The sequence below is a fragment of the Halichoerus grypus genome, chromosome 10 (assembly GCF_964656455.1).
Source record: "Halichoerus grypus chromosome 10, mHalGry1.hap1.1, whole genome shotgun sequence".
NCBI classification, from domain to species: Eukaryota; Metazoa; Chordata; class Mammalia; order Carnivora; family Phocidae; genus Halichoerus; species Halichoerus grypus.
Genome location: NC_135721.1, coordinates 55,707,503 through 55,723,868, shown reverse-complemented (window position 1 = coordinate 55,723,868; position 16,366 = coordinate 55,707,503).

The window sequence follows — 16,366 nt, the reverse complement described above, 5'->3', positions numbered from 1 at the left end:
TGCAGATGACCATGGCAGCCCTGGAGGATATCCTGACGGCCACCTCCCAAGAGCCCCCGAGGCAGAACCACCTGGCCGAGCCTCTCCTGCTGATCAAGATAACAAAATGTTTGTTGGTTTAAGCTGCTAGGTTCTGGAAATAATCTCTCCTGTAGCAATAGAGAACTAATGCAATACTTTTTGTGCAATTTTATTTCTGTATAATATGCATATGTTGCTTTACAACCGAAAAAAATATTTTTTTAAATGATCAGCCAAGTAAATCTTTCGTTCCAGTGTGGTAAAGGACAACCTGTTCGGTCACCTTGTTACGACTGGTGCCTGGCAGGCCTGTACCAGCTGCAGTCAGACACATTTTCTGGGCAAAGCCAGACACTCCAGCTACACCAGTGGGGGCCCGGCCGGGGGCTGCACTGAATCTGGGTTGCCTTGCAAAACATCCTGCGGGATAATTCTTTTCATGTGACCCAGGTCTTATAGCTCAAAATATAAATATGATATAGCTAAAAATCAGTTCATTTCCTTGGGAAGTTGGATAACTTTTAAATGTGGTTAGCTGATTCATATATTGTGTAAACTAATAAATAACATTTGATTCCCATCTATTAACTGTGCCGTTGTACTCACAGAGGACTTCCTAAATCGGGGGACATACATTTTTCTTTTGAAGGCCAGTGGGCCCTAGAGGAAAGTATGAGTGGTGAAAAGAATGCTGCATTAGCTTCGTGTCTCTGGGACAAGTCACTTTGCCTCTCTGGGCCTCAGTTTATATGTAAAAGGACAAGGTTGGGGTATATTAATCTCTCTAAAAATCTGGTAATTGATAGTCCTGCTTTAACCTGCCATGGAATTTTGGCTCTTCCATGACAAACCATCTCAAAGCCAGCCTGAGCCCCCCTCGTGAGGGACACTGCTCTGTCCAGTATGATAGACATTAGCCACAGGGACCTTCTTCTATGGAAATTAATTAAAATAAAAATTTAGTTTCTTGGTTGCCGTAACCACATTTCAAGTGCTCAGTAGCCACACGTGGCTAGTGGCCAACGTGTTAGACAACACAGAGTTAGAACGCTTCCATCACCACAGAGAGTTCTCTCCGACAGCCCTCACTGCTCGAGATCTTGGCTTCCAGTGTGGTCCACAAGATAGGATTGGTGTCACCTGGGAGCCCTTAGAAATGCAGGATCTTGGATCCCAACCCAGATCTGCTGAATCAGAATCTGCATTTTAACAATATCCCCAGATGCTGCCTGCGCGTGTGAGCCTCAAAAGCATTCCCCCCCAAGTAGGGGGCTGCAAGAACAGAGCAGGCTCAGTGCACTCCCGCAGCCTCTGTGGACTCCAGGGACTCAGAGCCTGGCTCTCTCTTACTAGCTGCATGGATCTTATCTACTGCATAGGAAAAGCTGAGGCTATTACAAGAAAAAGCAATGACTATTGTGCCTAATACATAGTAAATGCTCTTTAAATGGCTGTTTGTTATGTTTGGATTTGAGGAGATTTAAGGTTAGTGCAGACCGCGTGGCCAAAAGGGGCTCTTCCCCTCGCCGCCACAAGGTGGCGCTGTGTCACCAACCTCCTTTCCTCTTCAACAGGCTTCCAGGGGCTCCCCAAGCAGAAAGCCAGAAAGTGCCCTGGGCCTTCCAGGTCTCTGTTTCGGATTACCAAGCACGACTGGGCAGCTGAGACACCAATCCAAGCATTCATCTGACAGATAATGGGAAAACAGTCCTCAGCTTTGTGCCCAGTTGGAATGCAAAAGTAAGGTCGGCACAAAGAATTGAATATAAGGACTGTGTGAAAGTCTTACTGGAAGCAAGAGGCTTCTGTTAGAAAGCTAGGGGGAGGGAAGCCTTATGATTTTCTAAGTCAGCTTCTCAATGACCTACCTGGGCTCCTCATCACAGACTCGAGCTATGGCTCTTTGCCAGACAACCGTGTGTGTGTGTGTGTGTGTGTGTGTGAGAGAGAGAGAGAGAGAGAGAGAGAGAGAGAGAATGAGAGAGAGAGGGTGGGGGGGCTAAGGATTGTGGTGATCAGGGCAGGATGGTGGGGGATTTTTTTTTTTTACTGCTGGGCTCCATCTCAAGTTTCCAATTTGGTGGGAGGGCTAGGGTGGCCAGATAATTTGCATTTCAAACAAGTTCCCAGGTGATGCTGGGTCAGCTGATCCAGGGACTGCCCTTTGAGAACCACTACTCTAAACTTCTGAGAAGCTCACATGGAACAAATTATATAATCACAGTTCAGAAGAAGGATATGACCGGGGCGCCTGGGTGGCTCAGTTGGTTAAGCGTCTGCCATTGGCTCGGGTCGTGATCTTGGAGCTCTGCATCCAGCTCCCTGCTCAGTGGGAAGCCTGCTTCTTCCTCTCCCACTCCCCCTGCTTGTGTCCCGTCTCTCTCTCTTTCTCTCTCTCTAAAAAAAAAAAAAAAAAAAAATAGGATGTGACCCCAAGGGAATTACTCGGAACCACCCTCCCCCACCCCACTGCCTTCCTCCTAGCCCCGCTCCATGGTGTCCTCTGCTCTCTCAGAAGAACAGTCAGCAATCTAGTGTGGACAGGAACAAGGGCTGGGGAGCTGGGAGCCAGAGTTCATGTCCCGGTGATGGTGCCCCTCCTTTCTCTGCAGGGCTCCCCACTCATAGTCTTTGATCTGTTCTGAGAAGGGTGATTAAGACTCTCAAAGCTCACTGAGCCCCACTTTGGGCACAAAACCTACAGAGACCACTCTGCACCTGGTGCCACGTCCAAGGCAGGATCACTTCCCCCAGAAATAAGTGGAAATGGCAGGAACCTGGATTTTAATGGGAGTGTTGGACATCTCAGAGGGAGTGCAGACAAATCAGATGGGCCCCCAGTGGTTGGAGGGGGAGTTACAGAAAAAGAATTGGAGCACTTGTCACTATAGGGGGAGTTATAGGAAAAGAACCTGAGTCCTCCTGAGTTCCTCAGGTGCCAGTTTCCTTTTGTAAAGGGGTCTCCTCTTCCATTCCAGGAAGAGGAAGACCACTCTTAATTACCAGAGAGAAGACTCTTATGAATGGAGAAGCCCCCCGCTTCAGTCTCTATACTTATCTTCCATTAATTTCTCCTATATATTTACCTTCCCACAATTTATATACCTAGAAGCCAACCCCTCCACGTTCCTTTGTCTTTTGACTTCTCTACAGTTTATCACCCTTAGTGAAAATGGTATGCCTCGGCTCCCCTGAGCATAGAGCCTGCTTAAGATTCTCCCTCCATCTGACCCTCCCCGCCTCCGTGCGCACACACATGCGTGCGCGCTCTTTCTCTCTCAACAAATAAAAATGAAACAATAGAGTGGTATATAAGCCCCCAGTCTCACCACTTCTTTGGAGTTTTCACTTTTTTCTGTCAGACTTCCTCATATGTATGCAAAATAAACCTTTCTCCTATTAATCTGCCTTTGATCAGTGAGCTTTGTGTGCCCTCGGTATTAAACCTAGGAGGTACAGGGAAGGGTTTTTCACCTCCCCTACATCCTAGGAAAGAATTTCCCAGAGTGTGCAGTGAGTTCTACTGGTGACCCATGAGATGAGTGAGGGAGTTCGGAGGCTAATGTGTTTCATTTAGATAGTTTTTAAGATTGAAGAAGGGTCTTTACATAGCACAGCCCCATGCCCCCCATGCCCATAAAATCCCATAGGAGATATTTATGTTCTTCCCAACTCCACCAATGACACACAGTCCCTGGGTCTTTTCATTTTCTGTTTCTGCCACAGGGGCCCAGATTCCTGGCTCCATGTAGGGGCCCTACCCCACACTACCCTCTCACTCTTTCCCTTTATTATGAGGAAAAGCTTAGCTCTCTCCCCACTCCTACCCCAAATTCTGTGACTGAGGAGAGCTTGTATAGTTTACATGTAGGGATCAATAAATACCAGTAAAACCATTTTTTACAAAATTACTTTCATTTAGTTAAGATAACCATGTGAAATGGTGCAACTACCTGGAAACAATTTAGCAGTTTCTTAAAATGTTAAACATACACCTACCGTATGTCCCAACCAAATACCTACTCCTAGGTATTTACTGTGTTGACCCAACGTAAATGAAAAAATATGCCCAAAGACTTGTACATGAATGTTCATAGCAGCTTTATTTGTAATGGCTAAAAACTGAAAACAACCCAAATGTCCATCAACAGGTGAATGAATAAACAAATTAAGGTGTATTGATTCCATGAAATACTCCCAGCAATAAAAAGGAATGAAGTATTGGGGCACCTAGGTGGCTCATTCGTTAAGCGGTTAAGCATCTGCCTTCGGCTCAGGTCACGATCCCAGGGTCCTGGGATCGAGCCTCACATCGGGCTCCCTGCTCAGCGGGAAGCCTGCTGTCCCTCTCCCACTCCCCCTGCTTGTGTTCTCTCTCTCGCTGTGTCTCTCTCTGTCAAATAAAATAAATAAATAAATAAATCTTTTAAAAAAAAAAGGAATGAAGTATTGATACACACAATAACACGGGTGAATCTCAAACAAGTATGCAGAGCAAAAGAAGCCAGAGGAAAAGAGTCCATACTATAGGATCCCATTTACATAAATTCTATAAAATGCAAACTAATCCAAGGTGACAGGAAGCAGATCGCTGTTTGCCTGGGGATGAGGTGGTGGCAGGAAGGGCAATGGGAGGATTATAAAGGGGTATCAAACTCCTGTGGATAATGGATAAACTCATCTTGATTGTGGCGATGGTTTCACAGATGTATGTTTATGTCGAATTTAACAACTGTACATTTTAAGTACATGCAGTTTATTGTAGGTCAATTATACATTCATAAAGTTCTTAAAAATAGTAATGCAACTCAACAATAACAAAACAATAGAACAAAAATGTGTAAAAGATTCATAACAGACACTATACCCAAAAAGATGGCAAATAAATTAAGCACACGAAACCATGTTCAATGGGATCAGTCAGTAGGGAAATGCAAATTAAGACCACAATGATGTATCACCACACACTTATCAGAATGACTGCAATCAAAGACACTTATCATATCTAGTTCAAGTTCCAGAGAGGATGCAGAGCTGCTGGAGCGATCAGATGTTATTTGGTTTTGGAAAGCAGTTGACAATTTCTTATAAAGTTAAATATACACCGAGGATATGACCCAGCAATCCTATTCCTAGATATTTACCCCAAATAAGCTATGTTCATTTAAAAACCTGTGTGAATGTGTATAGCTGCTTTCTTCATAACTGTTAAAACCCACAAACAACTCAAATGTTTTCCAAGGTGTGAGTAGATAAACAAACCGCAGACATCATACAATGCAGTACTGCTCAGCAATAAAGGAATGAACTCCCGAAGTGTGCAACAACACGAATGAGTCTCCAAAAAATGATGTTGAGCGAAAGAAGCCAGACTCAAAAGGCTACATACTGTAAGATTTCCATTTCTATGACATTCTGGAAAAGGCAATCTAGCGTGACGGAGAACAGCTCACTGGTTCCAAGGATTCGGATAGAGGGATATATTTTTTTTCTAGGTGATAAGAACTAGGTGATTGTGGTGATGGTTATACAATTCTATACACTTGTCAAACCTTGCAGAACTCTGCACCAAAAAGAGTGAATTTTACTAACTGTATGAAAATTAAAGAATAAATTTTAAAACAATAATTCACAGTGTTGTAGAAGTCTGAAACAATAAAGAAATGTGGGAAGGAAAACGTGTAAGGGCTCTTTACACAAACATGACACAGAGCCTTGAGCCTCCACATTGTTAGCTGTTTACCAAGCATCCTCTCAGATTACTTCCTACAAATACAAATGAACGTATATAGAGCTTTCAGTTTCACAGAAACAGATTATACCGTACGTATGGTTCTGCAGCTGCTTTTTTGTGCAAAGTTGAGAGGGTCTTGGAGCAGTAAATCTGAACTCCAATGTCCAATTTGGTGTAACTTAAAACCACTGTACCATTTTCTAGTTTACGTAAGTTATGATGCTATTCCTGTGTCACCAGTCTGGGGAGAAATTAGGCTGGGCCTAAGCCAAGTCGGGAAATCCTTAAGGAAAATTTAGAATTAAATACCCAGCTCCTCGCTTTATTAGATTCTCCATAGGGATGATAGCTGATGCGCTGTAGGGAAGGCAGACTTGGGGATGGGGTGGGAGTGTCTTTAAAGAAGCCTGATAAGCATGGCAGGGGCTGACCGTGGTCTGGGTGGGTAGAGCCAATGCCCATTTTCTAAGGTGAGGGAGAAAATTCCTTTTTTTTTTTTTTAAGATTTATTTATGAGAGTGTGTGTGTGCGCGTGCAGGTGCATGCACATTGGGGGAGGGGCGGAGGGAGAGAATCTCAAGCTGACTCCCCTCTGAGCACAGAGCTTGAGGCGGGGCTCTATCCCACAACCCATGAGATCATGACCTGAGCCAAAACCAAGAGTCAGACGTTCAACCAACTGAGCCACCCAGGCGCCCCGAGAAAGAAAGTTCTTTTTAACACAACAGAATGTTTTAAATCTGTTCTTTGAGAACCTAAGATATGCTCCCTTTCCTTGATTCAGTGTCTAAATCATGTTCTTGTCCTCTTTGGGAACTGGCACTGTGGGAGGAACCAGGCTCTGTATTGGGGCAGATGGGCTGGAATCGCAGCTCTCAACTTGATCAGCTGGATAACCTTGGACAACTCATATGACCTTCCCCTATTGGATTCACAAGCTTGTTGTGAAGATTACCAGGCAAATGCCTGGTAATCAGTAGCCACTCAGTAGGATCAGTAATTTTACTGCTGTTCTATCTGAATCCTGTCCCTTACTTCCTGTGGAGGCCACAGACCTCAGATCTAAGAAAGATTAGGTTTCTGTCTTGTGGGGACTCCCCTCAGTGGCTACTAAATGGGTTTTGCCCATAGCCTGCCCCTCCTTGCAAGGCAGCTGGGGCCCCTCTCAACTTTCCAGTTCAGCACCCACCAACAGCTGAAACTTGCTATGAAATCGTGGCTCACGGGGCCTGTATCGATTTCGTTCTGCAAGCCTTTCAAGGGGCCGCTGCCTCTACTCTCCCTGTCATGCCCGGTTACAAAACGTGGCGGCTTCCCTCCACAGCTGCAGAGACTCAGATCTTTTTGGAAAGAAACCCGGGCCCCTGCACCCCTAGGGTCAGCCTTGTGTTTATCTTCAGACCGCAAGGTCTCGGAGCTCAGCACCTTCCACCAGGTTATGGAACAGCCACGCAGATAAGGGCTACGCGGTGTGGTCAAGGACTCGTGCCTCATCTCTACCTGCCTTCCCCCAGCAGTTAGCAAATATTGATCTCACCCTGCTGTGTGCAAGTGGGGAACAAAACCCTACCCTATGCAGTGCTCTCAAGACCTTTTATGGCCCGGTGCTGCTCACTGGCTAGGTCAGCGGGAAACCAAGGGCCAACAACCTCAGCTGAGCCCCGCCCCATCCGTGCCAGTACTTAAACCAGGTCAATTCTTCTGGCCTAGTGCGCCAGTTAACTCTTGTGGTAGCTGAACTATTTGCTAGTCCTGACAGCTAAGTAAGGGCTTGGGAGGCCAGGAGGTTCTGGAAAGAAACCCAGACCTGGGGTTAGCCTTGTGCTCATCTTGAAATCACAAGGTCGCAGAGCTCAGAACTGAACCTACGGAGAAGAGGCACATGGCCCAGCCGGGAGCCTGCAGCTGCCCCCCCCCCCCCACGCACTGCCAACCAGGTGTGTGGCCTTGAAGTCACATACCTCTCTGGGCTTCATTCATCAGAGACATTTATCGATGGCTCCCTGTGATCTAGGCATTGTTCTGTGCACCAGGGATAGGTAAGGGCTAAAGAATGGGCAGTCCCTGCCTCATCGGGGGCGGCTGGGTGGCTCAGTCGTTAAGCGTCTGCCTTTGGCTCAGGTCATGATCCCAGGGTCCTAGGATCGAGCCCCGTATCAGGCTCCCTACTCAGTGGGGAGTCTGCTTCTCCCTCTGCCTGCCCCTCCCCCTGTTTGTGCTCTCTCTCTGACAAATAAATAAACAAAATCTTAAAAAAAAAAAGTTAAGGTATTAGAATAATAAAGGGGGTGGTGTGGGTGGGAGTTATTTCAGACAGAAAGATCAGGGAAGGCTCCTTGGGAGGAGGTGATATTTGATCAGAGTCTTGTATGATACGAGGGAGTGGGTCATGCAGACGTCGGGGGGAAGATATTTCCAGGCAAGGAGAGAACATTCCAGACCACAAGAGGGAGGCTGCTGGGGCTGGGAACCCCAACTCTGGGGAAGGTGCCCCTGGTATGTGCTCCTACCGCACCTCCCGCGTCCCTAGCGATGTGCGTGTGTCCTAGTTAATGTGTTATGGTTCACTTGCCTGCCTCTCCTCCACACAGTGAGTCTGAGGACAGGGACCCTGCTTGCCAGACTCATAGGTAAGCACTGTATCCCCCAGCCTGGCGCAGGGTGGGTGCTCAGTACTGACGGCAGATGCTTAATTATGGTAATAGCCATCGGTTAATTGAGCGCTTACAGTGTGCCTGGCTCTGTGTTAAATGTTTAATGGGTCTTTTCTCAATATGCCTAAAAACAAATTAGGTAGCATTATCATCCCCACTGTATAGGGCCACAGTGGGGCCCACCACGCTTTCTCCGCAGGCACGAGGAAACTGAGGCACAGAGAGTCCAAGTCACTTACCACGGCGATATAGCTGAAAGTGAATAAAAAGTGCATAGAAAGGGGTCAGGCTTTGAACCCCACCAGGCCAAGGACTTAGCCACAGCACTCAAGAACCTCTCCCATTTCTTTTTTTTTTTTTTTTTTTTTTAAAGATTTTATTTATTTATGTGACAGAGAGAGACACAGCGAGAGAGGGAACACAAGCAGGGGGAGTGGGAGAGGGAGAAGCAGACCTCCCGCTGAGCAGGGAGCCCGATGCGGGGCTCGATCCCAGGACCCCGGGATCATGACCTGAGCCGAAGGCAGACGCTTAACGACTGAGCCACCCAGGCGCCCCAAGAACCTCTCCCATTTCTAACACAAGGCAGGGCTTGAAAAACTTAGCAGGGGCTCAGCTCCAAGGTAGGGAGCACCCCGGCTCGGTGTGGGGTCTCCAAGGCGGGGTTCTCTGCCAGTAAGTCAAGGTCAGGGGGACCTTTAGGAGATCCACACCAGAACTTGCCTACAAGGAGACTGAGCTAGATGGCCAGAGTGATTTTGAAGCCAACTTACTGTTCACTCTTTCTTGCTCCCTAGTCCAAGGAGATAGGGATATTTCACAGGGGTATCTCACCAGGGGTATTTCACCTGGCACAAGGGAATAATTGGCAGTAGGTACTCTGTGTTCTAACTGCTTAGTACCACATGTAGGTACTTGCGGTTTGACAGGCAAAAGCACAAGGGGCCTAGTTTCATGAATGCCTTTTACCACATTCGGAAGTGAACAGCGAGCAGTCCCATAGCTGCAGGGGATGGCCTCTGTGAGCTTCATGCTGAAGGCAGATTCTAACCTGCCCCGAGAACCCGGAAGCCGTCGGTTCATTAGGATGTCTACTCACCCATCCGTCCATCCATCCTTGCATCCATCCATTTATCCAGAGTACATTGATTCTGCCTCTCTCTTGTTTATTACCAAATAAGACATTGTAGAAGAATACTATAGACTGAATGTTTGTGTTCCCCAAAAGTCATAGTTGAAGCCCCAATCCCCAATGTGATGGTGTTTGGAGGTGAGGCCTTTGGAAGGTGATTACACTTAGATGGCCTCATGAAGGTAGAACCCTGATGGTGGGATTAGTGCCCTTATAAGAAGAGGACACAGGGGGGCGCCTGGGTGACTCAGTTATTAAGCGTCTGCCTTCGGCTCAGGTCATGATCCCAGGGTCCTGGGATCGAGCCCCGTGTTGTGTTCCCTGCTCAGCAGGAAGCCGGCTTCTCCCTCTCCCACTCCCCCTGATTGTGTTCCCTCTCTCTCTGTGTCTCTTTCTGTCAAATAAATAAATAAAATCTTAAAAAAAAAAAAAGAAGAAGAAGAAGAGGACACCGGTTGGCTGCCTGGCTGCCTCAGTTGGTTAAGCGTCTGACTCTTGGTTTGGGCTCAGGTCATGATCTCGTGGTTGTGGGATCAAGCCCCCATCGGGCTCTGTGCTGAGTGCGGAGTCTGCTTCAGGTTATTTCTCCCTTTCCCTCTGCTCCTGCCCGCTTCTTGCTCACACTCTTGCTCTCTCTCTCTAAAATAAATAAAAATAAAATCTTAAAAAAAGAAAAGAAGAGGATGCAATAGGATGGTGGCTGTCTGCAAACCAGGAGGAAGACCCTCACCACACATGGATTTTTCTGGATTCTTCTGACACCTGAAGATTTTTATTTTTAACTTGCCAGCCTCCAGACCCCTGAGGAATATTTGTTGTTTAAGCCACCCACTCTATAGTATTTGGTTATAGTAGCCTGAAGTGACTGAGACAAAGAATAGGGAAAATCTGAAAAGCAGACTAGCTCTCCAAACTCATTGCGATCCTTCCTTCCTCCCTCCCTCTTTCCTTCCCTGATTTCTTCTTTCCTGACGATGGACAGGGAGTTGCTAAGATGATAAGTTACAAATAAGGTAAACTCAGTCCTTTTCTCCCTTTATTGCAGCTAATCTTTTAGCTTATGAAGTATTTCAAACGTATGGAAAATTGGGGAGAATGATGTTAACTGTCACCCAGCTACCCATCACCCACTCTAATGAACATTAACCTTTTACCATATTTGCTTTGAGGTTTTTGGGTTTGTTTTTTTTTTTAAAGAAACGAAATGTCATGGCTCAAAGTTGCCTCCTTCAACCCCACTGCACTTCCCTTCCACAGGAGCTCTCCGCAGCGAGTAGGTAGTGTTCGGGCAGGTTTGGGGCTTTTACTATGTAGGTAGAGCCCCTTGCACAATGCACAGTATTGTTTTGTAGTTTTGGATTTTATATACGTGATATCATACCGTATGCATCCTTTTACAACTGGCTTTTTAATTTTATTGCATTTTTTAAAAATGGCATGTGTTGTAGATGCCGGTTGTAACAAGTCTGGCAACACAGAGGTGGGTACAGGACAAGTTAATCGTCTCCATCTGCCCCCTCCCATCCCACCACTCAAGGGAACCACTGTTAACAGGCGACACAAGGGTGTCTGCGCCTTTCCGCTGCCCGCGCAAACACACGGAAGGGCTCTGATGCCGAGGGAAGAGCCAGGGAAGGTTCTGGAGCAGGCAGGGGTGGCCACATGGACAGTACCGCAGCCAGAAGAGGAAGGGCAGTCAGAGGCTGGGGGGTGGGGGGTGGGTTGTGTGCAATTTCCCTGCCGGCCGTTAGGCCACAGCCGGCGGGTTTCGCCACCCATAGGCCTCTGCCCACGGCCCTGCCGTCTGAAGCCTGTCCAGGTCAGCTGATGAGCAGTGTCCTTTCTATAAAGTGCCCTTGGGCTGGGACATGAACAAGGTCTGCCTCTGGACAGCTGGGTGACCATAGCAAGCCATGTAACCTCTAGAGTGAAGAGACCACAAGGCCTCTCCAGTTCTTTCCCATTGATGACTGTCCCCCAGATCATCTTAGCCGGAAGCTGACCTGCCGGTGGGCCCGAGATGTTGGAGAAGCTTTGGGAGGCCAAGCTGGCTTTAGCTGTGACCGAGAAAGTGTTCACAGATGATATGTGTTTTCCGACCCCTTCAGGAACCTGGAATGAGAACACAGAATGCCAAGAAAGTTTCCAAGTTTGGGGTTTTTGTTTTGTTTCAAGTGAATAGGACCAGACACGTCATGCTTAGAGCTGGACTGGAATGTTTTTTTTTTTTTCATTGCCAAAAAAGAGCCAATAATTAGAGCTTAATTTATTTGTCTTCAAAATGCAAAGCAGTGAGAGAACATGAATGGGAGACCTGAGTTGCTCCATGGAGGAGGTCTGCCAGTGCTGGACTCCCGAGCCTACTGCGGCGTGAGGAGAAATATGAACCTTGCTAGGGCTTACAAATCGGGATCTGAGCTTGACCCTAGGACCCCTCCCGTTGTTAAATTCTTTGGTTCTATGTTTTTTCTTTTTTTTAATATTTTTTTTAAGATTTTAAGATTTTTTTCTTTTTTTAAGGTTTTAAGATTCTATGGTTCTATGTTTTTTCTTTTTTCTCTTTTTTTTAAGATTTTTTAAAGATTTTAAGAATTTTTTCTTTTTTTAAGATTTTAAGATTTTAACATTCACGGTTCTATGTTTTTTCTTTTTTTTCTTTTTTTTTTAAGATTTATTTGAGAGAGAGAATGAGAGACAGAGAGCACAAGAGGGAAGAGGGTCAGAGGGAGAAGCAGACCCCCCGCTGAGCAGGGAGCCCAATGTGGGACTCGATCCGGGGACTCCAGGATTATGACCTGCGCCGAAGGCAGTCGCTTAACCAACTGAGCCACCCAAGCGCCCAGGTCCTATGTTTTTTCTTTTTCCCATTCATTCATTCAACAATTTTTTTGAGTGCCTACGATGTGTCAGTCATTGTGCTAAGAGCTGGGGATATCAGTGAAAAATCAGACAAACCCTCGCCCTTGTGGAATTCAGAACTTCTTACAAATAATCTCAAAACACAAAGACTTCTACTCTTTATCAATATTCCAATAATTCATTCATTCATCTTTCAAATGAAATGATTTCCACAGCACCCTTATGCCAATTAGATACAGGTATTCCTGGTCTCATCTCCCCATTGGGCAGACCAAGAACTAATAAATATGAGAGAGAAGCATCAGCATGAATGTTGCAGGCTTGAAGGAAACATACACAGAGGTGGAAAGGTCCAGATCTCACTTCCTGGAACCTCTATCAAGCTCCTCTCATGGGCTGGGAAAAACTTGAATGTACGGATCTCCTGATTTAGTACCAAGTAGAAAGTTGAGTTTCCAGACCTGACTGAAGAAGCAGGTGGCAAATTTGGAAAAATGTTACTGGGGTAAGACAGGTGAGGCTTCCTGACTCCTTGGGCAAATAAACACTCCCTAGCCTGCTCCATTTCTGCAAAATGTTGAAATCCCTATCTGGCATCCCAAACGACACTGACCTGACAACCCCCTCCAGGCTGGGAGGCAGAGGGCCTGGTGGCCATCCGGTCCCTTCCATTGACACCACCCAATAGCCAAGCCTGGGCTCCCTAACTTGCCCAGTGGAACTTTTGCAGGGCACTTAATAACTTACCCATGGCTCTGCTCCCCCAGCTCCAGGCTCCCAGCCAAGTTCTCCAAATTGTGTTCATTAGCAATGAAAGGGCTTTTTAGCCTTGCAGCAGAATTCGGGGGCTTTTGTCTCTTTTCCTCACAGGGCTGTGAAATCCCTTTCAGGCTGCTCTTCTCTCCCAGCACGGCTCACCCATCAGAAGGTATCCCGTCCTGAATGTGGGCCTTCTGGGCCAGAGGCGGCTCCCAACAAGCTCCCCAGGTGGTCTCACAGCACCTGACTGGCAGCACAGGCATAACAGGTTATCTGAGTCTAATCTGTTCCTAAAAATGTGCTGGAGATTCTAGGATATCAAATGTCTATATTGCATTAGTTATAAAATGGGGAAAACAATAATGCATTCCCAAGCAAGCAAAAAACCTCAACCAACATCCTCTCAATCACTAAAAACACTCAAACACTTATAAACAACCTACACGGAGCTCTAAATAATACGAATCAGTGTTTCCTAAAAGTGTGGTTCAGACCAGCAAGCATCAGCGTCACGTGAGAACTTAAAAATGTAAATATTCAGACCCCAAACTAAACCTACTAAGTCGGAAACTCTGGAATAGCGTCCAGCAATTCTGAGTTTTAGCAAAACCCCCCGGGAGATTTAGATGCAAGCTGAGGTCTAGAACCACTCATAGAAAGCATTTAACAATTACCTAATTATTTAACACTTAAAGAATTCCTTAGTGGGTACCTTTGGGGGTATTTTTGTTTTTAAATTTTTATTTATTTTATTTTTATTTTTGTACTGAGGTATAATTAAACTACTATATTCAGGTGTACAACAACCTGATTCAACATTCATAAACATTGCAAATAGTCACGGGCAATAAGTTTAGTTACCACCTGCACCTTACAAAGCTGATACAATGTTATTGACTATATTCCCTGTTCTGTACATTACATCCCCATGACTTATTTATTTCATGACTGGAAATTTGCACTTCTTTCACCCATTTTGCCCCCAACGGCCCTCCCCTCTGACAACCACTAAACTGTTCTCTGTATATATGTATCTGGGTTTTGTTTTGTTTGTTTTGTTTTTTATATTTCATACTTAAGTGAAATTATGTGGTACTGTTTTTCTTTGTTGGACTTATTTCAGTTATCCTAATACCCTCAAGATTCACCCATATTGTCACGACTGACAAAATTTCATTCTTTTTTGTAGATGAGTAGTATTCCAGCGTGTGTGTATATATACCACATCTTCTTTACTCATTCTTCCATCGAAGGGCATTTAGGTTGTTTATGTTGTTTCCATATCTTGGGTGTTGTAAATAATGCCACAGTGAACATAGGGGTGCATATATCTTTTTGAATTAGTGTTTTCATTTTCTTTGGGTAGATACCCAGTAATGGACCTACTGGATCATATGGTATTTCTATTTTTAATTTTTTGAGGAAACTCCATATAGTTTTCCATAATGGCTGCACCAATTTACATTCCCATCAAGAGTATACGAGGGTTCCTTTTATTCCACATTCTCGCCAATGCTTGTTATTTCTTGTCTTATTGATAGTAGCCATTCTGACAGGTGTAAGGGGATATCTCATTGTGATTTTTACTTGCATTTCCCTGGTTATTAGGAATGTTGAGTTTCTTCTCATGTGCCTGTTGGCCATCTGTATGAGTTCTTGGGAAAAATGTCTATTCAGATCCTCTGCCCATATTTTAATCAGACTTTTTGTTTGTTTTTTGTTATTGAATTATATGAATTATTTATATATTTTGGATATTAACCCCTTATCAGATATATCATTTGCAAATCTTCATTCAGTAGGTTGCCTTTTTGTCTTGTTGACTATTTCTTCATTGTGCAGAAGTTTCTTAGTTTGATGTAATCCCACTTGTTTATTTTTGCGTTTGTTTCCCTTGCATTTGGAGTCAGATCAAGAAAATCATCGCCAAGACCAATGTCAAGGAGCTTACTGTATATGTTTCATTCTAGGATTTTTACATGCCTGAGCTTTAGAAAACAAAGGCCTATTAATTGCCCCATGAGGCAAGAGAAGTTGCTAGTTCCAGGACATAGCATGGGGGTAGGGAGGCAGGTAGAAACATAGATACAATTTATTCCTCAGTGAGCCTTAAAAAACAGACACCATTGATTTCTTTACCAGGAGAAGCTGCCAAAGCCACCCATTTGCACAGCACCTCGCAGTTTTCCCACTCCAGAAAGGAGAGGAAGGCATCCACCCAGATCACAGACTACAGGCTTGGAATGGGAAGATCCCGCCACCCTCCCCAAGCACACACACACAGCCCCTTACCCCCAGAGGCCACCTGAAGCAGCAGTATCAAGGTACGGACTCCCTCACGATGCAGCTTCTTATGGGAAACAGTGAGCCCAAGAGTTTCCGTTTTGTTTTTACAAAGAATGCAATGCATTCTTTATAATGATTATTTATAGTGATTATGCATTAAATCATAGTTATTATTTAACACATAATGAATGAGAGGTATTATGTGGTGAGTACAGCCTTCCCAGGAGACAAAAGGCTTGAGTCTTCAGAATTTCTCTTACGACTCCTCTAAACTGCAAGCCCTCAGAGGTCAGTGTCCCAAGTCTTAATCATTTCTGTCCTCCCACACTCAGATTCTACTAGCCTCTGTAATGATTTAGTGAATTAACTCCTTTCTGTTGCTGGTTCTTCATGGAAGTGCCCAAGTGAAGATAAAAGATAAAGCCCTTGTGGACAATTCTCTGTGGACCTGTGGGAGGAAACACTTGGGATGTCTGCATCTGAAATGAGACCATTGTGGCGTGACTGGCCAAACTCTGTGAGCGAAAGGGTTGGGAGTGTCCATAATCCTTCCAGGGATTAAGAGTTAGCCCCTGAAAAGAGCCCAGTGTACATGGCAGGTCCAGAATGGAGGCCAGCAGCTATCTATCCAATGGAGAAGCTTTGCTCAAAGAGGGAAACCATTGTTTCTCTTCATCATTATGTCCCCAGCACCATACGAAACGCTCACTCTCCAAATGTTTGCTATAACAACTTGGCAACATTTTTACTAAAAATTCACTATGTGAATCAAAAGTCACTCCATTAGAGAATTGCTGTTGCTTCAACAACAACGTTGAGGTTTCGGTAATTCTCGGCAGAGGCTGTGCCATGGACCCATCTCCACTCTCCTAGCGGTAGAAGCACCTCTCTGCCTATATCATTCATACGTATTGTGAACCT